We start from the raw sequence: 24,507 nt of genomic DNA on the forward strand, positions 1-24,507 counted from the left end.
TAACTCCAGAGAACTAGGAATTCTGAATGAAAATAAAAGGTATTGTTTTATTTTAATTGTTTTTAGTACAGTTTTCTACCTTTTACACTTATTTCAGCCCATGCCCTCGGTCCTCTCCACCTCCCTCCCATTTCCAACACCCTTGTTATTGTCCATGTGTCCTTTATACTTGTTCCTCTAAACCCTTCCTCTTTTTACCTGAAAATCCCTCCCCTCTTCCCTCTGGCCACTGTCAGCCTGTTCGTGATTTCAGTGTCTTTGGTTACATTTTGCTTGTTTTTTCTTTTGTTCATTAGGTTCCTGTTAAAGGTGAGATCACAAGGCATTTGTCTTTCACTCCCTGGCTAATTTTGCTTAGCATAATTCTTCCTAGTTCAATCCATGCTGTCACAAATAGTAGGAGCTCCTTCCTTCTTTCTGCTGCATAGAATTCCACTGTGTAAATGAACCATCGTTTTCTGATACATTCATATACTGATGGACATACCAGTTGCTTCCAGCACTTGGTATTGTAAGTTTTGCTGCCATGAACATTGCGGTGCATAGGTTCTTTTGGATTGGTGTGTAGGATATAATCCTAGCAGTGAAATTGCTGGTTCAAATGGCAGAGCCATTTTTAGTTTCCTGAGAAAATACCATATTGCTTTCCATAGTGGTTGTACCAGTCTGCAATCCCACCAACAGTGCACTAGGGTCCCCTTTTCTCCACAACTTCTCCAAAATTTGTGTGTGTTTTTTGCTTTGTTTATGATGGCCATTCTGACCTGTGTGAAGTGTCATCTCATTGTGATTATAATTTGCATCTCTCTGATAGCAAGTGATACTGGGCATATTTTCATGTGTTTCTGGACCTTCTCTATGTCCTTCATGGAGAAGTGTCTGTTTAAATTCTTTGCCCATTTTTTAATTGGGTTGCTTGTCTTCTTAGAATGGAGACATGTGAGTTCTTTATATATTTTGGAGATTAAACCCTTGTCTAAGGTATCATTGGCATATATGATTTCCCATATGGTTAGTTCTCTTTTCATTTTAATGCTGTTTTCTTGGCCATGCAAAAGATTTTTATTTTGATGAGATTGCACTTGTTTATTCTTTCCTTTATGTCCTTTGATCTAGGGTAATATCAGTGAAAATACTGTTGTGTGAAATATCTGAAATTTTCCTGATTATGTTCTCTTAACATAATGGTGTCACTTAAATGGTGTCATTATTTATACTTAAATCTTGTATCCATCTTGAATTTATTTTTTGTATAGTATTAAGTTGGTGATAAAGTTTCCTTTTTTTGCATGTATCTGTCCAGGACTCAACAACACCATTTGTTGAAGAGGCTATTTTTACTCCATTTTATGTTGCTGCTCCCTTTGTTTAAAATTAATAGACCATAGAGACTTCAGTTTATTTCTGGGGTCTCTTTTATGTTCCACTGGTCCATGTGTCTGTTTTTATGCCAGTACTGGGATGTTTTGATTACAGTGGCCTTGTAATACAGTTTGGTATCAGGTATTGTGATCGCTCTTACTTTGCTCTTATTTCACAAAATTGCAGCAGATATTCAGGGTCATTTATGTTTCCATATACATTTTGAAGTGTTTGTTCTATATCTGTGAAATATGCCATTGGTACTTCACTAGGTATTTCATGGAGTCTGTAAATTGCCTTGGGTAGTATGGACATATTGATGACATTAATTCTGATCCATGAACACGGTACACATTTCCATGTATTTATGCCTGCCTTGATTTCTTTCTTCAGTGTTGTGCAGTTTTTTGAGTACAGGTCTTTTACCTCCTTGGTTAGGTTTACTCCTAGATATTTTATTTTTCTTTTTGCTATATCAAATGGGATATTTTTTTTCTGATTTCTGCTTCTGCTGTTTCATAGTTGGTATACAAAAATGCCTTTGATTTATGGATATTGACTTTATATCTCGCTGTTTTGCCAAATTTATTTATTCAGTCAGGCAGTATTTTGGTGGAGTCTGTAGGGTTTTCTATGTACACTATCATTTCATCTGCAAACAATGACAGTTTTGTTTCCTCTTTTATAATTTGGATGCCTTTGGTTTTCTTTTCTTGTCTGATCTCTGTGGCTAAAACTTCCAATACTGTGTTGAACAGAAGTGGTGAAAGTGGAAAACCTTGTCTTGTTCCTGATTTTAGTGGGAAACATTTTAGTTTTTGCTCATTGTGTATGATGTTTCCTGTAGGTCTCTCATATATAGCCTTTATTGTGTTGAGGAATGCTCCCTGTATTTCCACTTTGCTGAGTGTTTTTATCATTAATGTGTGCTGTACCTTCTCAAAAAATTTTTCTGTACTATTGATATGATCTTGTAATTTTGTCTTTGCTTTTGTTTGTTGGATGCATCACATTTAGATTTGGGAATATTGTACCATCCTTGCATTCCTGGGATAAACCCCACAGTGTCATGGTATGTGGTCTTTTTAAGGTATTGTTGGATGCTGTTTGCAAATATTGTATTGAGGATTTTAGTGGTTGTGTTCATCAGTGATATTGGCTTGAAGTTTTCTTTTTTGTTGTGTCTTTATCTGGTTTTGGGAGTTTCAGAGTCTTCCATCACTTTGGAATTTTTGGAAGAGTTGGTGAAGGATAAGGGTTAGGTGTTCCTTAAATGATTTGTGGAATTCTCCTGTGAAACCATCTGGTCCAGGACATTTGTGTGTTGGGATTTTTGATTACTGCTTCAATTTTGTCTGCTGTTATTGATCTATTTAGGCTTTCTTCTTCTTCTTAATTGAGTTTTGGAACATATTTTTTCAGAAATTTGTGCATTTCACCTAGGTCTTCAAATTTTTTGGCATGCAGCTCTTCATAGTAATTTCTTACAACCCTTTGTTTTTCTGTGGTATCAACTGTAATCTCATCTCTTTCATTTTTTTATTGTGTTTATGTGAGTCCTCTCTTTTTTCTTGATGGGCCATCTTAAAAGCTTGTTGAGTTTTGTGTGTCTTTTCAAAGAACCAATGCCTGGATTCATCGATCCTTAGGACTGCACTTTTAGTTTCTATGCCATTTAATTCTACTCTGATCTTGGTTATTTCCTTCCTTCTACTTTCTCTGAGCTGTCTTTGTTTTCATTCCTTGAGTTCTTGTAGGTGTAGGGTTACATTGCTTGTTTGAAATGTTTCTATCTTTTTTAGGTAGGCATGCATCGCTATGAACTTCCCTCTCAGGACTGTCCTCAATGTATCACATAAGTTTTGGGTTGCTATTAGTTCATTTTTGTTTCTTTCCAGAAACTTATTGATTTCTTCCCTAATCTCATTGTTGACCCATTAATTGTTTAATAGCATACTATTCAATCTGCATGATTTTGAGTGTTTGGGGTTTATTTCCTTGGGGTTGGTTTCTAGTTTCAGTCCCCTGTGGTTGCAGAAAATGTTTGATATAATTTATATTTTCTAGAATTTGTTGAGGCTGGTTTTGTGTCTTATCATTGGTCTATCATTGAATATGTTCCATGTGCATTTGAAAAGAATGTGCATCTTGCTTCTTTGTGATGTAAGCCTGTATATATGTATCAGCTAAGTCCATTTCATCTAGGGTATTGTTCAATGTGACAATATATCTTTGTTGATATTTTGTTCAGAAGATCTATCCATTTTTGACAGTGGGGTGTTAAAATCCCCTAATGTAATTGTGTTGCTGTCAATATCTTTCTTGAAATTCTCCAAGATTTTCTTTATTTATTTTAGTGCTCCTATGTTGGGTGCATATATATTTATAGTGTTTATGTCTTCTTGGTGAATTCTTCCATTGAGAAATATTAAGTCACCTTCTGAATCTCTCTTTATGGTCCTGTTTTGAAGTCTATCTTGTCTGATATGTGTATTGCTACCCCTGGCTATTTTCCTGTCCATTTGCTTGGAACATTTGTTTCCAACCCTTTACTTTCAGTCTGTGTTGGTCTTTTGTCTTGAGGTGAGTCTCTTGTAGGGTCACATATGCTTGTGTGTGGGTAATGCTTTCTTATCCATTTGGCTATTCTATGTTTTTTGATTGGAACATTTAATCCATTTACATTTAAGGTTATTATTGACAGGTACCTTCATTGCCATTTTTGTACCTATGTTCCTCTCTCTCTCTCTCTCTCTCTCTCTCTCTCTCTTTTCCTTCCTTTCCTTAGAGCAGTCTCTTTAGCATCTCTTGCAGAGCTCATTTGGTGGAGGTGTATTCTTTTAGACTTCTTTTGTCTGGGCAGCTCTTTATTTGGCCTTTTATCTTGATTGAGAGCCTTGCTGGGTAAAGTAGCCTTGGCTGCAGGACTCTGGGTCTCATTACTTGGAATATTTCTTGCCATTCACTTCTGGCTTAGAGCATTTCCATTCAGAAGTCAGCTGCTAATCATATTGGGGATCCATTGTACATTACTTTCTCTTTCTCCCTTGGTAATTTTAAGATTCTCTCTTTGTCTTGGAATTTTGCCATTTTAATTATGTTGTGTCTTGAAGTGGGCCTCTCTAGGTTCATCTTAATTGGGACTCTCTGTGTTTTCTCGATTTGTGTGATTTTTTTTTTCTCTTGTCAAGTTAAGGAAATTTTTCATCATGACTTTGTCAAAGAGTTTTTTCTATGTTTTGCTTTTCTTCTTCTCCTGCATTTTCATGTTGCCCTGCATTTCCCTTAATCCCTCTTCATTCTTTCTGAACCTCTTTTCCTTTTCTTGCTCTTTCTGTTTTTCTCTACCTTGTCCTCCAGCTCACTGATGTGACCCTCTGCTTCATCATGCCTGCTTTTGATTCCTTCTACTGTGGTCTTCAATTCAGAATTGTATTCTTCATTTCCTGTTGGCACTTGCTGATAGTTTCTATTTCTTTTTTCATGTTGATATAGTTTGCAGTGAATTCATTATAGTTTCCCTGTGATTTTTGGTATTTCTTTGTGAGCTCATTGAGCTTCCTGATAACAATTACTTTGAACTCAGTATCTTATAGTTGACTTGCCTTTATTTTATTTAGCATTATTTCTGAAGCTCCCTCCTTTCCTTTCATTTGGGTTTGGGCATTGTTTGTCTTTCAATTGTTCTTGAGACTCTTTTTGTTAGCCTCTGCTTCTTAAATTTTTTTATGTTTTACTCTCTGGGTTTCTCATGTGAACTTCTATGATAGAAGACTGTGAGATTCAGTGGTGCAGTCCTCTTGATTGCCTGATCTCACTGGTCTTGGATCTCACTGTTGTTTATGTGTGCTCTCTGTATGCCTTTGTGTTTTGTTTGTTGTTTGGTCTTCCTTTGGTCACTCCTTCCCTCCAGCTAGTTAACTGAGAATCACTTCATCCACATCCACCACATCTTGTATTCTGTTTTGCATGTGTTGGGAGGTTTTTTGAACTTGGTTCTTTCGTGTGTTCAGGGATTTATGCTTCTCTCTTGCTCTTGTTTGGTTGCTTGTTGTGGGTAATTTCTTTGCCTTTTAGTTGTATTTCCAGGTTGTTCCTATATTGTGGTTAGTATGGCTTCCACTCCCTCCTTCGCTTTCTGTCACTGCTATCTGTTGGTGCTTCATTTGTTGGTTGGTTACCTCTTCCAGCAGGTGTACTGGTGTTCACCCCTCCCACCCTGCAAGTTCTCTGGTGTAACAAAGTGAAATTTTTCTCACTGTTTATTGTTGGGATTGTGCCTGTTTGGGTCTAACTCTGGTCTTTTCTCCATTCCAGGTATTATTGTCTCACTTGTGGGAAAAGAAGGGGACAAAAAGGAGAAGGAAGGAAGGAAGACGAAAAAAGGAATAAAAGGGAAAGAGAGAGAATAAAAGGAAAAAGGAATTTAAAAAACGTAGGAAGGAGAAGGAATAAAAATGGAAAGGAAGGAAAGAAGTAAGAAGTAATAAAAAGAGATAAAAAGAAATAAAGGAAGAAGGATTTTTAAAAAATATAAAATTAAAAAATTAAAAAGAAGGAAGGAAGAAGAGGTGGAAAAGGAAACAAAGGAAGGATGAATAAAAGAAAAGAAAGAAGTACAGATAGGAAGAAGGAATTAAAAAAAACCCTTCTGTTGGCTTTAAACCAGTTAGGCCAGTTTTGCTTGTTTTCCTGGCTGTATCAGGTGAGGAGGGCTTGGTTTCACTTTTCTCCCTTCCTGAGCCACACTGTTCACTGTTGTGCAGCCTCCAGCCCAGTTCCTCAGTGGGACCAGTATAAGCCTTTAGTCCACCAGGGCACTGTCCTTGAGGTGCACCAATTAGGGGCAACTCACACACCATCTTCTTGCTCTTTGTTGTCTTAGATGCTAGAGAGTCTTAGCAACCCCTTGGGGTAATTCAGCCCCCCACTGAGTCAAGTCTTTCTGTGGACTGCAGCTCCTCTCTGTGGGGCTTTTCTGCCTTCCTCCTAAAGATCTAGTTGGCTCTGTAGGGCTCTGGTGCAGGGGCAGGTGGGAGGCACTTCATCACTGGTGTCTCCAGCATGAGCGCGGACAGGCAGCCGCCAGACCAAGAAGCAGGTGCACACCATTCCTGGTGCTTCCTGAGTGAACTCAGGGGGCCTCCACTTAGTCATACCAGGTGTGCCATGTTCCTGGTGCTTTAGGCGTGGGCGTAGGCAGGATGCCCTAGGCCACGGATCAGATGTGCACCTACCCAGGACTGCAGTGGTAGGGGCTCAGGAGGTAGGCAGCTGCTATGGTCTATTCCCCAAACAGCCATAGAGGACCTCTTTTTTCTTTTTCTTTTAAAAAAATTTCTCGCCCTGGCTGGCGTAGCTCAGTGGATTGAGCGCGGGCTGGGAACCAAAGTGTCCCAGGTTCGATTCCCAGCCAGGGTACATTCCTGGGTTGCAGGCCATAACCCCCAGCAACCGCACATTGTTGTTTATCTCTCTCTCTCTCCCTCTCTCTCTCTCTCTCTCTCTCTCTTCCATCCCTAAAAATAAATAAATAAAATCTTAAAAAAAAATTTCTCTTACTCAAGCTCCCCCAGTCCAAACAAGCACCTGGCCTCTCACACAGCCCAACCTGCCTCTTTCCCAAGAATCTTGCAGCAGACCTGGCAGGCACCAGGCCTGGGGCTGCATCTGCCCTGTTCCCCACAGTGGTCCCAGGAACTTTATTGTCCTTAAGCATTCTCTTTAGCATCTGATTTTTCAATGTCTTCTATAATTTTTGGTCTCCAATCTTCATATATTCTGGAATACCATTGGCTGTTGCTCTGTTCTTCAGAAGATGGGCTAGGTGTTTCACCCATGTGCTGGGGCAAGTGGACTCTGCTTCCACCTACCTCCCCACCACCTTCTCTGAAGTATTTAATTGCTGTCTTTTGTTTAAAATAAGAAAACACCATTTTCTTCCCATCTTGAAAATAATAGATGTTTATTGTGGACATCTGAGAAAATGTATCATTGTCAAAAAACTATTAATGTCACTCAAATTCCCATTAAAATACAACTACTGTTAAAAATTTAACCTAAATCTTTCCAGATTATAGGTATATAAATTTAACCAAAATATAAAAATTAATCAAAGTGGGATCAAACTCTAAGGTTGTTTTGTAACACAGACTACTTTTTCCTTCATGTTTCATAAACATTTTTCATATTGCATGGTTAAAATTCCTTATGATTAGACATACTGATACTGTGGTAAGCTGGCCAGTGCCAGGTAAGTAAGCAACAGCACAAGGGAGGTACTGCAGGGGAAACAGGTACTTTCAAGCTTCCATTAGTTCTCCTTCCTCATGATTATTTTGTTCCAAATCAAGCAATTCAAACTGTGTATTCTCTGAAAATTAGTGAATCAAGAGGTCATGAGGAGAAAATAGTGCTGAAGAAAAATTCACACTTAAAATCAAGGATTCTAAATTTTTATTTTAATTCCATTATCCCAGAAATACTCTGGAGACTAATCTTGAAATGAAGAAAATGAGTGACTCCTTTTTGAGCTTATGCTGAGGTTGCTAGTGAACAACTATTATTGGATAATCACAGACTTAAAACACATAAATATCCCTACAGTACCCATTTCTTCTGAATTTTATTCACTCTCTCAGAGACAGAGACCAAGAAAGACAGAGAGACATGCATAAATTACAAACTAGAGAGCAATGCAAAATACTCTAATTTCTTAGAAATAAAAAAAGATTACTTTGGCATTATTAGAGCTATACAATTGATAATGATCTCTACAAACAAGAAATTATTCATTATTGCAATATATGAACATTACATGAATTGTAAGTCATTTTTGTTCAAATGATTCTATAGATTAGAGATAACTAGTTATGCATATATTAAGATAAAGAACATGATCAAGTGCATTTATATGTTTGCCAACTTACATCATTATGAGAAAACCCTTACAATAAAGCTATGAGCAAAGTACCCTTTTTATTATTACCATTTATATATTTAACACAAAAATAAAACAAAACAAATAACATGAGGGTTGTGAGGGAAATTAAAAAGTGGACCCTGAACTCAAACCTTCCTCCTGCTCCTCTACATTCCTCAGTTCTCGGGTAAGTGGTGTCAGCAGAGAGAAAACACAGTGTTAAGGAGTCCTTGCTTCTTTATAAGAATACCATCAAAATGAAAAACAGCTGAGCAACAAGGAGTTTAATGTCTAAAAATTAACCCAATATGAAAATAATTAAGTATGTATTTCTATCTAAGAATCATTCTTCCTCCTCATCTCTTGAATTTGACTCTAAAACATTCCCAGAAAGGCATACAAATCCTGAAAATCCTATATTCCTGAATCTCTGAATTCATCAAGACAGAAGAAATGTTAGAAGGTTATCAGAGAGATCCAAGAGGGCAGAGAAGTGAGTGGAGGCTACACTGACTTTCTTCAGGGACCAGTCAGGAATTACAATTAAATTATGGAGAAATCCAAAATAAATAACTGAACAACAGTGGGAGAGGAACCTTATATCCATGAACAGACAGAAGAATCAGCTTCACTACATGACTGGTACAGAGTACAGAGGAGACACAAGAGGGATGGCTGGGCTACCACAGGTGGCACCTCAATTGAAGGAGGAATGTTTTTCAATGGCCGGGGGTTCTCCTTGAGAAGTGTGGGGTCTAAATCCCAAGTTGGCATGCCAACCTAGAGCACCAGAGCCAAAAAAGTACTCAGATAACATCTGGCTGTGAAAAGTGGTAGGGTTTCTATCTGCCAGGGACAGACAGCTGGACATGCAGAGAGCCTTTTAGAGGGCAATGCATAAATTTTCATATGCAGCCATTTACCATGGGCTCTGGCAAAAGAAGAGCAGAGTGGACTAGAGAAGCTTGAGGAGCAACTGGGGACAGTGGCTTTGGGGAGAGAACTGAGAGAGCAGCTGCCAGGATCTGGTGCTGAGTTATCTCTCATGCTGCAGGAGCCACTTTGCCCAAGCAGACCACCCCCCTCTGAGTGCTATCAGCCTGAGGAGAAACAATAGCCCAGTCTCCAGGAGTTATTCTGCCCCACTATGAGGTGGTTAAGCCTGACTGCTGAGTGACTAGATTAACAACTGAAGGAGTTAGCCACAAATGGTGGATCCCTGGTAGTCTCAAACTGGCTGCCTAAGGCCACACTGGGACACCACCTGACATCACCAGAGGCATATCCAGAAAGAACAAAGGCAGTGGTAAATACTAGATGCTACCAAGCCAAATCCACCACAGTCCTCTCATGATTTGCAATATTTTGTCCCCTGTAGTTTTTTTTTTTTAAGTTTCATATCTTCTCTTTCAAGTTTGTGCACATTAAGCTATTAGATTTTATATTATAGTTTATTTCATATCTCATATTTTGGGCCTCCCTCCTTTTATCTAATTTCAGCTCCTTTTTTCTTCTTCTAATTTTTGTTTTAATTTTTTTCTCTGTTGCTACAACTTGTTTCCCTTCTGTGTTCTTACAATTTCTCCCCACTCCAACCTTTGAAAATAATTTTTCTTGTCATTGGTCATCTTGCATTCCTTTTTCCACCTTAAAATATCTCTATTCTCTCTCCACCTTTGTCAATACTTGCTTGTTGGTTATGGATAGGGTGGTTGTTGTTGCAATTCTTCAATTTTATCTCTATATCTTCATTATTTAGGTATTCCAAGTCTCAAATTTTATCAGTCCTCTCTTCTACTCCATTCTGTTTCATCCTGCCTTTTCTTTTTTTGTTTCAGATTTTAACTTTTCACTGTCTTAGCCTGGTTTTGGTTCTTAATTATTAGTATTCCTTCTTCATCATCTCAAAATCAAATCCCTTTCCTCTAGACATCCTTTAAGCTTTTCCTTCTTTTTTTCCCCCTATTACTTTTGCCATGCCTATATTAAACTTAGGTCACTTGTTTATAGTGCTGTGGTGAATCTTTTTCTCCAATTTGGCTCCATTTTTTTTTTAAGTTTATGTATTTTTTTCTTTCTCTTACTACTTTATTTAATTTCTGTTTAAGCCTAATGCTATATGTTTCCCTTCTCTTGTTCCATTCTACCTTCATCAATCACTTTTATTTATGCTGTAAATTTTACTTTTTTCCCCATTGCTCTGATTCCCTAATCATTAGTGTTCCTCCCTCTACCCTTTCAAAATCATTTTTCTTTCATTTATTTATTCATATTTGTTTCTCCTTTATTATAATAGTCTTAATCTCTTTACACCCTTTTTAGTGCTGTTTCACTTACTGGGACAATGTGATTGTGGGAGGGGGGTATTTTTTGTGTGTGTGGGTTTGTTTCCTGGGCTGCATGGTGGTGTTCCTGGAACCCCATGAACAACAGCATAAAAAATGCAGCAGACAGAGTGACTCTTAGACAGCCTGCCAGGAGGAATAACTCACCAAAAAATGACCCAACAACAATTAAAACCCAATTACAACCAGAAAGTCAACATAAAAGGCATATGGGGCATCCCAGGGACTTCCAGTTCACAAAATCAAGGAGACTGCACCACTGAATCCCACAGGTTTCCTATCATAAAAGATCACACCACAAACACAGGGAGTCAAAACAGATCAATGTAAGAAGCTGAAATGAATAAGAACAGCCTCCACTAAAATGAGGAAACAAAGAAATAATTCCCAATCAAAAGGAAAGAAGGTACCTCCAGAAAGAGTGCTGAATGAAATAAAGGGAAGTAAACTCTCAGACATTAAGTTAAAAATAATGATTATAAGAAAATTTAATGAGCTCAGTGAGAACTATGAAGAACCACATGGGCGTTACAAGGAACTTACTGTAAACTACATCAGCGTGAAAAAAGACATAGAACCTATCAATAAGAGCCAGTAGGAAATGTAGAATAAGGATTTTGAATAAAAAAAAAACACAATAGAAGGAATTAAAAGCAGACTAGTTGAAGCAGAGGATCAAATCAGCAAGCTGTAGAAAAAGGTAGAGAAACATTCCCAGAGACAGCAAAAAAAAAAAAAAAAAAAAAAAAAACTCAGAAAGGATGAAGAGGGGTTAAGATACCTCCGGGACAACAAGGAACATAATAATATCCACAGAATCGGGATACCAGAAGGATGACAAAAAGAGCAAGAAATAAAAACCTGTTAGAAAAATTAATGATGAAAAGCTTTCTTAATTTGATGAGAGAAAGAGCCACACAAATCCTGGATGCACAAGGAGTACCAATCAAGAGCAACCCAAAGAGAACCACTTTAAGACACATCATAATTAAAATGGAAAAATTCCAAGACAAAAAGAGAAATGTAAATGAAGCAAGAGAGAAACATGGAGTAGCATAAAAGAGAGTACAAATAAATCTAGCACCTGAATTCTCAACATAAATATTACCAGCCACAAGGGAATGGCAAGAAATATTCCAAGTAAAGAAAAACAAAGGCCTGAAGCCAAGACTACTCTACCCAGCAAGGCTCTCAATTAAAATGGAAGGCAAAAGGAGGAGGTTTCCAGACAAAAGATGGCTGAAAAGATACACCTCCACCAAACCAGAATTGCAAGGCATGCTAAAGGAACTGTTTCAAAAGGAGGAAGAAAAACAGTGACAGAGGGAGTATCAAAGATACAAAGGTAGTAAAAGAGCAATGAATAAGTACCTATCAAAAATACTCTTAAATGTAAATGGACTAAATGCTCCAATCAAAACACATGGGGTAATTGAATATATAAAAAAAAAAAAAACATGACCCACACATATGCTGCTCAAAAGAGACCCCCCTCAAGACAAAAGACCTGCACATACAGAAAGGGGAGGGTTAGAAAAAATAGCCCAAGCAAATGGACAGGGGAAAAAAGCAGGTGTAGCAATATAGATACCTGGAAATATAGACTTCAAAACAAAAGCAATAAAAAGAGACCCAGAAGGATACTTCACAGTACTCAAGGGAATAATCCATCAAAAAGACATAAAAATAATAAACATATATTCACCCAACATAAGAGCACCAAAATATATAAAGAAAATCTTGGAGGACTTCAAGAAAAATATAGACAGCAACACATATATCCTATGGGATTTTAACCCAATGTCAAAAATGGATAGATCTTCCAAACAAAATATCAACAAGAATTTTGCAGCATTGAACAATGTCCCAGATCAAATGAACTTAACTGATTGTATGTGTGTGTGTGTGTGTGTGTGAGATCTTTCATCCCCAAAAAGAAAGATACATATTCTGTTCAAATGCACATGGAACATTTTCAAAGATAGAACACAAAACAAGCCTCAACAAATTCAAGGAAATTAAATCATGTCAAGCTTTTCTCTGGCCACAAGGGACTGAAACTAAAAAACAACTTCAAGGAATAAATCTCAAAAACACTCAAACCCATGGAGATTGAATAATATGCCATTAAACAATGAATTGGTTAAGAATGAGATCAAGTACAAAATAAAATTTAATGGAAGCAAATAAAAAGAAATTCACAACAGTCCAATATTATGGGACACAAGGAAGGCAGTACTGAGAGAGAAGTTCATAGCAATAGATGCTTATCTAAAACAGATAAAAACATTTCAAATAAACAACCTAACACTGCATTGACAAAAACTGGAGAAACAATAATAAACAAAACTGAGAGCAAGTAAAAGAAAAACAAAGATCAGAGCAATGAAGTGCAGAGAAACTAAAAGAACAATTCTAAAGATCAATAAATCCAGGAACTGGTTCTTGGAAAAGAAAAACAAAATCAACAAGCCTTTAAGCAGACACAAAGAAAAAAGTGAAAGGACACAAAAAAGAAACAAAATCAAAAGTGAAAGAGGAGAGATTGCAACAGATGCCACAAAAATGCAAAGGATTGTAACAAATTAATATGTTGAACTATATGCCAAGACATTTGGAACCCTAAATGTAATGGACAAATTGCTAGAAAAAAATATAATCTTTTTTTAAGATTTTTTTAATTTTTATTTATTTTTAGGGAGGGAAGGGAGAGAGAGAGAGAGAGAGAGAGAGAGAGAGAGAGAGAGAGAGAGACATTAGTGTGCGGTTGCTGGGGGTCATGGCGTGCAACCCAGGAATGTACCCTGGCTGGGAATCAAACCTGGGACACTTTGGTTCCCAGCCCGCACTCAATCCACTGAGCTATGCCAGCCAGGGCTGGAAAAAATATAATTTTCTAAACTGAATGAATAAGAATCAGGAAGGCTGAATAGACCAATAACAGCTTGCAAAATCAAAGCAGTATTCAAAAATCTCCCAGGACACAAAAGCTGTGGACCAGATGGTTTTACAGGAGAATTTTAAAGAAAACATTTGAGGAAGAGCTAACTCCTATCCTTCATAAACTATTCCAAGGAATTCAAGGAGATGGAAGACACCCAAACTCTATTTATGAATCCAGCATCATCCTAAATCCAAAACCAGATAAAGACACAACAACAACAAAAATATACAGGCCAATATCATTGATGAACATACACACAAAAATACTCAACAAAATATTAGCAAACATCATTCAGCTATATATTAAAAAGACCATACACCATGATCAAGTGGGATTCATCCCAGAGATGTAAGGATGTTACAATATGTGAAAATCAATCAAGGTAATACATCATGTAACACAAAAGGAAGGACAAAAATCATATTTTCATAGCAATAGAGGCAGAAAAAGCATTTGATAAGGTACAGTACCAGTTTATGATAAAAGCACTCAGCAAAGTGGTAGAAGAGGGAGCATTATTCAATACAATAAAGACCATAAATGAGACACATATAGCCAACATCGTACTCAATGGGAAAAAAAATATAGAGCTTTCTCACTAAGATCAGGAACAAGACAAGGATGTCAGCTTTCACCGCTCTTATTCAACATAGTGTTGGAAGTCCCAACCACCACAATCAGATAATAAAAAATAATAAAAGGCATCCAAGTTGGAAAGGAGGAAGCAAAACTGCCATTGTTTGAAAATGACATGATAGTGCACATACAAAATCTTACAGACCCCACCAAAAAACTCTTTGACCTAATGAGTGAATTTGGCAAAACAGTGGGATAGAGAGTCAATATTCAGTAATCAAAGGCATTTCTGTACACCAAAGATGAAATATTAGAAACAGAAATCAGGAAAAAATCCTATTTGATATAGCAAGAAGAAAAATAAAGAACCCAGGAATAAACCTAACTAAGGAGGTAAAAGACCTGTACTAAAACAAAACAAAACAAAAAAAAACACTACACAATGCTAATAAACAAATTAAGGAAGACACAAATAAATGGAAGCACATAGCATGCTCACGGTTTGGAAGTATTAATATAATCAAGATGTTCATAGCACCAACAGTAATTTATAGATTCAACATATTCCCTATTAAAATACCTATGTCATATTTCACAGCTACAGAACAAACACATAAAAATTTTATATGCAACCATGAATAACTCCAAATACCTGCAGCAATTTTCAGAAAGAAGAACAAAGCAGGAGGGATCAGAATGTCAGTTATGAAATGTATTACAAGTGCAGTGTAATCAAAACAGACTGGTAGTGGCATATGAACAGAAACATAGATCAATTGAATAGAATAGGGAGCCAATAAATAAACCCAAGTTTCTATGTTTAACTAATATTTGACCAACGGGGCAGAAGCATAAAATGGAATAAAAATAGCTTCTTCCACAAATGTTTTTTGGGAGATCTGGACAGCTACATGAATAAAAATGAAACTCAATCACCAAGTTACACCATATAAAAAATAAATTCAAGGTGGATAAAAGACTTAAACATAAGTCATGACAACATAAAAGTCCTGAAGGAGAACATAGGTTGGGAAATCTCAGATATTCCATGCAATAATATTTTTCACTAATATGTTCCCTAGAGCAAGGGACATGAAGGGAAAAATAAACAAAGGAAATCTTATCAACATAAAAAGCTTTGTCATGGCTAAATAAAGCAGAATTAAAATGAAAAGAGACCCAACATCATGCTAAAACATATGTGCCAATGATACTTCAGACAAGGGTTTGATCTCCAAAATATATAATGAACTCACACAACTCCATTCCAGGAAGACTAACAGCCCAATAAAAAAGGTAAAAGGACTTGAACAGACACTTCTCCAAAGAGAACATAAAAAGCGTAAAGAGACATGTGGAGATATGTTCAGCATCACTAGCCATCAGAGATGAAAATTGAAACCGCAATAAGATACCACTTCACAACAGTGACAATGACCATCATAAACAAATCAACAAACAAGTGCTGAAGAGTGTGTCAAGAAAGGGACACCCTAGTACATTCTTGGTGGGAATGCAGAGTGGTACAACCACTGTAGAAAACAGTACGGAATTTTCTCTGAAAACTAAAAATAGAACTGCTTCTTGACCCAGCAATTCCACTGCTGGGATTATACCCTAAGAACCTTGAAACACCAACCCAAAAGAACCTATGCACCCCAATATTCATAGCAACACACTTTACAAAAGCCAAGTGCTGGAAGCAAACTAAGTGCCCATCAGTAAATGAATGGATCAAACAACTATGGTACATTTACACAATGGAATTCTATGCAGCAGAAAGAAAGAAGGAGCTCCTACCCTTTCTGACATCATGGATAGAACTGGAGAGCATTATGCTAAGCAAAATAAGCCAGGCAGTGAAAGACAAATACCATATGATCTCACCTTCAATTTGAATGTAATAAACAAAACAAACAAGCAAGCAAAATGTAACCAGAAACATTCAAATTAAGAACAAACTGACAGTACCCAGCGTGGAGGTAAGAGGAGATAATGGGGGGAAAATTGGGTCAGGTTTTCAGGAACATCTATAAAAGATGTATGGACAAAACTAAGGAGAGGTGGGATCAGGAGTGGGAATTGGTTGCATCTGGAGTGAGGTGAAGTGGAGGGGAGGAAATGAAGATAGATAACTGTACTTGAACAACAAAAAATAGACATAATACACTGCATAAACAAAATGAAAGACAAAAAATCACATGATCATTTTAATACATGCTGAAAAGGCATTTGATAAAGTACAGAACCCGTTTAAGACAAATAGGCTCAGCAAAGTGTGAATAGAGTATGCATACATCAACATAATATAGGACATACATGGGAAACTTGCAGCCAACATCATACTCAAGAGGCAAAAATAAAAGCTTTCCCAAGATAAGAAACAAGACAACAGTGTCCACTTTCACCACTTTTATTCAACACAGTATTAGTAATTCTAAACACGGCAATCAGACAAGAAAAAGAAATAAAAAGCATCCAAATTGGAAAGGAGAAAGTAAAAGTATTATTATTTGCAGATGTCATGATAGTGTACACAGAAAACCTTATAGGCTCCACCAAAAATCTAGTAGAACTAATATTGAATTAATCAGAATAGCAGGATACAATGACAATATTCAGAAATACAAGGCAATTTTGTACTCTAAGAAGAAAGTATGAAAAACAGAAATTAGGAATAATATCTCATTTACTGTAGCAACAAGGAAAATAAAGTCCTTAGGAATAAACTCAATCAAGGAGGCAAAAAACCTACACCTATTAAACTATAGAATGCTGAAGAAGGAAATTAAGAAAGACACAAACAAATAAATCCATGTACCATGTTCATGGATTAGAAGAATCAAGATCATTAAAATACCCATAGTACCCAAAACAATCTATAGATTCAACACAATCCCTATTAAGAAACAAATGGCATATTTCATAGATTTAGAACAAATATTTCAAAAATTTGTATGTAACCATAAATGACCCCAAAGAGCCATAGCATTCTTGAGAAAGAAAAATAAAATAGGAGGGATTACAATGCCTGATATCAAACTATACTACAAGGTCACTGTACTTTAAAACATTCTGGCACTGACACAAGAAGAGACACATAGATGAATGGTACAGAATATACAGACCATACGTAACCCCATGTCACTATGGTCAATTAATATTTGACAAACGTGGAAGGAGCATAAATGGGGTAAAAATATCCTCTTCAACAAATGGTGCTGGGAGATCCGAAATGGTACATGCAAAAAAAAAAAAAATGAAACTAAACCATCAACTTAAACCATACACAAAAATTAACTCAAAATGTATAAAAGACTTAAATACAAGCCATGACACTATAAAAAACCTAGAGGAAAACATAGGCAGTAAAATTTCAGATATCTCATGCAGCATTATTTTCACTGATACATCCTCTAGGGCAAAGTAGATAAAGAAAAAAATTAAAAAATGGGTCTACTTCAAATTAAAAAGCTTCTGCACGGCTAAAGAAAACATCAGCAACATGAAAAGGGAATCAACTGTATGTAAAAATGTATTGTCCAGTGATAACTTGAACAAGGGTTTGATCTCCAAAATATATAAAGAACTCATACAACTCATCACCAGAAAGAGTAACAATCCATTTAAAAAATAAGCAAATGACCTGAATAGACACTTCTCCAAGGATAACATTAGAGGGCCCATAGATATTTGAAAGGAGCTCAACATCAGAGAGATGCAAATTAAAGCCACAGAGATACCACTTCAAAATGGTCAGAATAGCCATTATTAATAAATCAAGAAACATGCTGGAAAGGATGCAGAGAAAAGAGAATCCTAGTGCACTCTTGGTGGAAATGCAGACTAGTGCAGCCATTATGAAAAAAACAGTATGGAATTTCCTCAACACCTAAAAACTGGCCTACCTTTTGATTCAGCATTTCTACTGTTGGGATTATACTCTAAGAATTCTCAAACTCCAATTCATAAGAACCTATGTGTCCTATGTTCATAGCAGCATTATTTACAATAGCAAGTGGTGGAAATGACCTAAGTGGCCATAAGTAAACGAGTGTATCAAAAATTGTGGTACATTTACACAATGGAATACTATGCAACAGAAAGAAAGGAAGAACAGCATGGAAGAAAATGGAGAGTATTGTGCTAAGTGATATAAGAACAGCATGGAAGAAAATGGAGAGTATTGTGCTAAGTGAAATAAGAAAACAAATACCATAGGATCGCACTTATAAATGGAACCTAATGAACAAATAAACAAAGAAACATAATAGAATCAGGGGTGTGGAAACAGGAAACTGACAGGAACCAGAGAATGTGGAAAGTTTGGTAAGGGAGGAAAGAAGGAGAAGCAGCTAGTTAAAGAACAAGCAGAAATGACCCATGAACATGGACAATGGGGTGGAAATTTACTGTGGTGGAGGGGTTGGAGAGGGCATGGGAAAACTCAGACAACTGTAATAGAACAAGTCTTTCAGGAACAGATGATCAGGATTATCCATCTTGCATCCTCTTTGTTAAATTAGTCAATGGACTATTATAAGTGAATGGAAAAATTTGTAATCTTCAGGTGTGCCATTAAACTTATAAATATCAAGATTTCTAGGGCATTTTATATTACTTAACACTGTTTCATGGTATGTTTTAGGACATTTTCCAGAAGTCACTCTAAGAAAATATTAAAATGGGCTTTCACAATTCTTATACTATAGAAAAAGGAACATGTTCATCTACATAGTTATGCAGCTAATTTCCACCCAAGCTCAGTCAACTAATATCCACTACTGCCTTCCACAAAAACACCATTATTCCCTCAAGAAACTAGAGCCCTTTTAATTCTAATGGCCAGTTATTTCTAGGCTGTCTGACCTTGCAGGCATAAAGAGTTAGACCTCAGTTTTCTATCATATCAATGTGAAAAGAAAAAGGAAGGGAAAATGTGTGGTTTGAATTTGCAAAATTTATTTATTTATCATCCTAGAAATTATAGACTTTTTTTAATTTAACAAAGACATTTGAAATGCATTTTAAATGAAGTAGGAGGTTGAAAGATAGCAGAGGAGTAGAAGAGATACATCACACACCTATATCCTCCCTGGAACCAAATTGGAAATAAAGCTAAAGAGAGAACTAGACACCCAAAATAAGCTGAAGACGTTCTGAAAAAGAAACATTTTTTTCTTTTTTTCCACTTTTTAATTTTAATTATTGTTCAAGTATAATTTTCTATGTTTTACTCCCATCCCAGCCCACCCACCCAGCCTTCCCCGCAACCCTCTCATTTCTACCCCCCACTAGTTTTTCTCCCTGTATCCTTTATACTTCTTCCTGTAAACCCTTCCCCTTTTCCCCTGAAATTCCCTCTCCTCTCCCCTCTGAATACTATTAGCCTGTTCTCTATTTCAGTGTCTTTGGTTATATTTTGCTTGTTTCTTGATTTTGTTGATTAGGTTCCTGTAAAGGTGAGATCATATGGTATGCGTCTTTAACTACTTGGCTTATTTTGCTTAGCATAATGCTCTCCAGTTCCATACATACAAAGGGTAGGAGCTCCTTCTTTCTTTCTGCTGCATAGAATTCCATTGTGCAAATGTACCATAGTTTTCTGATCCATTCATTTATTGATGGGCACCTAGGTTGATTCCACAACTTCACTATTGTAAATTGTGCTGCTATGAACATTGGGGTGCATAAGTTCTTTTGAACTGGTGTTTCAGGGTTCTTAGGATATAATCCTAGCAGTGGAATTGCTGGGTCAAAAGGCAGATCCATTTTTAGTTTTCTGAGAAAATTCCATACTGTTTTTCATAGTGGTTGTATCACTCTGCAATCCCACCAACAGTGTACTAGGGTCCCTTTTTCTCCACATCCCCTCCAACACTTGTTGTTTGTTGCTTTGTTTACGATAGCACTCTGACTGGTGTGAAGTGGTATCTCATTGTGGTTTTAATTTGCATCTCTCTGGTAGGTAGCGATACTGAGCATCTTTTCATGTGTCTCTGGATTCTCTGTATGTCCTCCTTGGAGAAGTGTCTGTTCAAGTCCTTTGACCATTTTTTTAATTGGGTTGCTTGTCTTGGAATGGAGTCATGTAAGTTATATATTTTGGAGGTTAAACCCTTGTCTGAGGTATCATTAGCAAATATGTTTTCCCATACAGTAGGTTCTCTTTTTATTTTAATACTGTTTTCTTTAGCTGTGCATAAGCTTTTTATTTTGATGAGATCTCATTTGTTTATTATTTCCTCTATGTCCCTTGCTCTGGAGGACATATCAGTAAAAATGTTGCTGCATGAAATATTTGAGATTTTCCTGCCTGTGTTCTCCTCTAGGACTTTAATAGTGACATGGTTTATATTTAAATCTTTTGTCCACCTTGAATTTATTTTTGTGTATGGTGTAAGTTGGTGCTCAAGTTTCTTTTATTTTTTACCTAGCTCTCCAGTTCTCCCAACACCGTTTGTTGAAGAAGCTATTGTTATCCCATTTTATGTTGCTGCTCCCTTTGTAAAATATTAATTGACTGTAGAGGCTTCGGTTTCTTTCTGTGCTCCCTGTTCTGTTCCATTGGTCCATGTGCCTGTTTTTATGCCAGTACCAGGCTGTTTTGATTACAGTGGCCTTATAATACTGTTTAGTATCAGGTATTGTGATCCCTCCTACTTTGCTTTTCTTTCTCAAAATTGCAGCAGCTATTCAGGGTCGTTTATGGTCCCATAAAAATTTTTGAAGTGTTTGTTCTATGTCTGTGAAATTACCATTGGTACTTTAATAGATATTGCATTGAATGTGTAAATTGCTTTTGGTAGTATGGACATTTTGATTATGTTAATTCTTCCAATTCATGAACATGGTATATGTTTCCATTTGTGTGTGTCTTTTTTGATGTCTTTCTTCAGTGTTGTGTAGTTTTCTGCATACAGATCTTTTACCTCCTTGGTTAGGTTTACTACTAGGTATTTTATTTTTCTTTTTGCTATATCAAATGGGATTTTTTTCTTTATTTCTGCTTCTGCTGTTTCTTAGTTGGTATGCAAAAATGCTTTTGATTTCTGGATATTGACTTTGTATCCTGCTGTTTTGCCAAATTTGTTTATTAGGTCAAGCAGTTTTTTTTTTTTTTTTTTTTTTTTTTTTTTTTTTTTTTTGGCAGAGTCTATAGGATTTTCTATGAAAAAGACACTTTTAACTAAGGACAGGAAAAAATACCCACCACAACTGGTAGGGAGGGTGAGGTCATTAAAGGGACCTGCCCTGTTCACAAGGGTAGTAGGCCAAGGGGTCAATACAGCTATGTGGCCTTCCTCTTAAAAGGAGAGAAAGCAGGCTCCCAAGAACAGAGCTCCAGTGCCAGGATCAGCAGACCACATGGCACCCAGTGATAAAAGGCTGTTGGGTTTGTCTCTTCTGCGGAAAGACAAAACTGGATGGAGGCAAAGCCACTATTTTTTTTTTCATTTTCTTTCTTAATTCTTAAAGGGACCAAAGCACAGGTTTTATGTTCACAATCACTCAGCTTGGGCTCAAACAAAGGGAAGGCAGTGCACACTAGAGCTATACAAAAAAGGTCTAGAATGAGAGACACTGGAGGAGACATGGGGAAGCAACCATGGTGTTTTTAGTGCCAGGACATACCTGGATTCTACAGCAACCATCTTTCTTGAGAAGAGCAAGCCCCCGGAAGGGAAAAACAATTATCTTACCCTGTGACATACTGCTTCTCCCAAACTTCTGGAATTCCGCTTACTCCACCCTTAATCTTATTTCTTTTCTTAGTTTGTGTTTTTTCCTTGTTTTGTCTAAGTTTTTTCTTATTTATTTTCATCTTTCTTTTCTCCAGGCTGCATCTTAACCTCTGCAGGGGTGACAGCAATATATGCAGACTCACACTTACACTTTCCTGGAAACAGGCTGGCACTTCCCATTCATGAAGTCATGGAAATGCTCACCCACTTTCCAGCAGACACAAAATCTGTGCTCTGGAGACTCCACTCATTTGCCTATGAGAAGACCTGCCCTGCAGAGTAGAGGGAAAAATTCCTGGACAGACTCAGACTGGCTCAAGGTCAGGGGTACACACCCACCATCTTCCCTAAAATCTGAAAGGACCTTGCAATAGGAGACCCAAGAGTACCCCCTTCAAATTTTTCCAGAAGCCCTCTTAGACATAGTAAGTTCTGCTAGTCTAAAATTGACAGCACACTAGCAGGTAGGCAAGCAGAGGTGGATGCTGCAGTGACTGGCCATTTACTGACACACCCCAGGATTCAGTGCTGATAAAAAAACAGATTTGCAGAGCACCTGGGTCTCTCTTGGGAGCAGCTAAACCCAGAGGGATCAGCCATGCACTGGATTGCTTGTGCTTCAAACAGGCTGCCAAGAGTTAGACAACACCTGACATTGGCTTATGCCAGGCTCACAAAACTTCAGAGCTATATCCACAGATAAAACCCAGTGGGAGACCCTCCTTTGCCCCAAGTCCTCCAGAAGCTCTCTCAGAAACATTCAGGTCTGCAACCACTATAAGACTGCCTACATGCCAGCAGAGAGATTCTTAGGTGACCTGGGATGTTTCCTGACTATATGAGAGCCATATCCAAAGGGATAATCCTGGGGCCAAGCTGAACTCAGCACTGAACTCTGTTGAGATGAATTCCACTTTGTTCTTTCTCATTATTTTCCTTTGTCATTGCCTTTTTATTATTTTCATTCAATTTATTATATTTTTATTCATATTTCTTATTTTACTCTTACATTGATTATACCATTGTTTTCTTCCTCTTTTCTTAATTTTTTATTGTTTCTCTTTCTTTGTCCTTTTTTTCCAGTTTTTCCTCTTTTTTTTCCCACACTTTATTTTTTAATACATTTTATTGAGCTTTTTCTCATCTTGAAAGATGGCAGTGATAAAACTGAGAAGTCAGATACTAAGAAGAAGAAATCTAAAGCCAAGAAGGCTGAGCTGGTGGCAAGGTTAAGGAGAGTAACCTGAGGATCCAGACACCTAAGAAAGGGAAGCACCACTACAGCCTAAACCCTGCCCTACTTAGAGGAATGGTCAGGAATTCCCACTTAGCTATGTATTCCCAACAGCCCATGTGCAAGAGGAAGTATTCTACAGCTAAATCCTGAATTGAAAAGAAAAAGGAGAAAGTTATGACTATTGTCACAAATCCAGTTGGTGGTGACAAGAATAATGGTAACCAAATGTTCAAACTTTGCAAAATGCTTACATACTATTCTACTGAAGATGTGCCTCGAAAGCTGTTGAGCCATGGTAAGAAACCTCTCAGTTAGCATGTAAGAAAACTGAGAGCTAGCATCACTCCCGGACCATTCTGATCATCCTCACTGGGCACCACAGATGCAAGAGAGTGGTGTTCATGAAGTAGATGAGCAGTGGTTTGCTATACATGATGAAACTCTGGCCCTTAATTGAGTTCCTCTGGAGAGAACACACCAGAAATTTGTCATTGCCACCTCCACCCAAATTGATATCAGTGGTGTGAAAATCCTCAGGCATCTAACTGATGCTTACTTCAAGAAGAAGCTGCACAAGCTTAAATGCCAGGACAGGGAGATATTTGACACTGAGGAAAAATGTAAAGTTATAGAGGAATGCATAATTGATCACAAAGCCATGGCTTGCAAATTATGCCAAAAATTGAAGATGTTCTTCAGCTCCAGGGCTACTCCCTCTGTGTCTGCTCTCACAAATGGGCTTCATCCTCACAAAATGGAGTTCTAACTTAAAAAAAGCATAAATAACTTATCTGTTAAAAATAAATATTATTGATTATGCTACTATAGTTCCCCCATTTTTCTCCCCTCTATTCCCCTTTGCCTTGCACTCCCCAACCTACACCTCCTATTAGTTCATGTCCATGGGTCATACTTATAAGTTCTTTGACTTCCCCACTTGCTACACTATTCTTAACATACCCCTGTCTACCTTGTACCTACCATTTATGCTTCTTATTCCCTGTACCTTTCCCCCATTCTCCTCTCTACACATCCCTGCTAATAACCCTCCATGTGCTATCCATTTCTGTAAATCTGTTCCTGTTTTGGTCATTTTCTTAGTCTGTGTTTGTATTTTTTAGGTTAAGTTGATAGTTATAGTTTGATGTCATTTTGCTATTCATATTTTTATCATCTTCTTTTTCTTAGAAAGTCCCTTTAACATTTCATAAAATAAGGACATGTGATGGTGAACTCTTTTAAGTTTACCTTATCTGGGAAGCAATATATCTGCCCTTCCATTCTAAATCATAGCTTTGCTGGATACAGTAATCTTGGATGTAGTAGGTACTTGCCTTTCATGACTTTGAATACTTCTCTTCAGCCCCTTCTTGCCT

The 24,507-nt window shown here is 37.2% G+C and overlaps 1 pseudogene; it reads left to right on the forward strand.

Annotated features, from left to right (window-relative positions):
• The first annotated feature begins 6,426 nt into the window (after positions 1 to 6,426).
• Positions 6,427 to 23,897, forward strand: LOC114506055 (annotated as a pseudogene).
• Positions 23,898 to 24,507: the final 610 nt, after the last annotated feature.

This window comes from Phyllostomus discolor, chromosome 9 (assembly GCF_004126475.2).
Source record: "Phyllostomus discolor isolate MPI-MPIP mPhyDis1 chromosome 9, mPhyDis1.pri.v3, whole genome shotgun sequence".
Classification (NCBI taxonomy): domain Eukaryota; kingdom Metazoa; phylum Chordata; class Mammalia; order Chiroptera; family Phyllostomidae; genus Phyllostomus; species Phyllostomus discolor.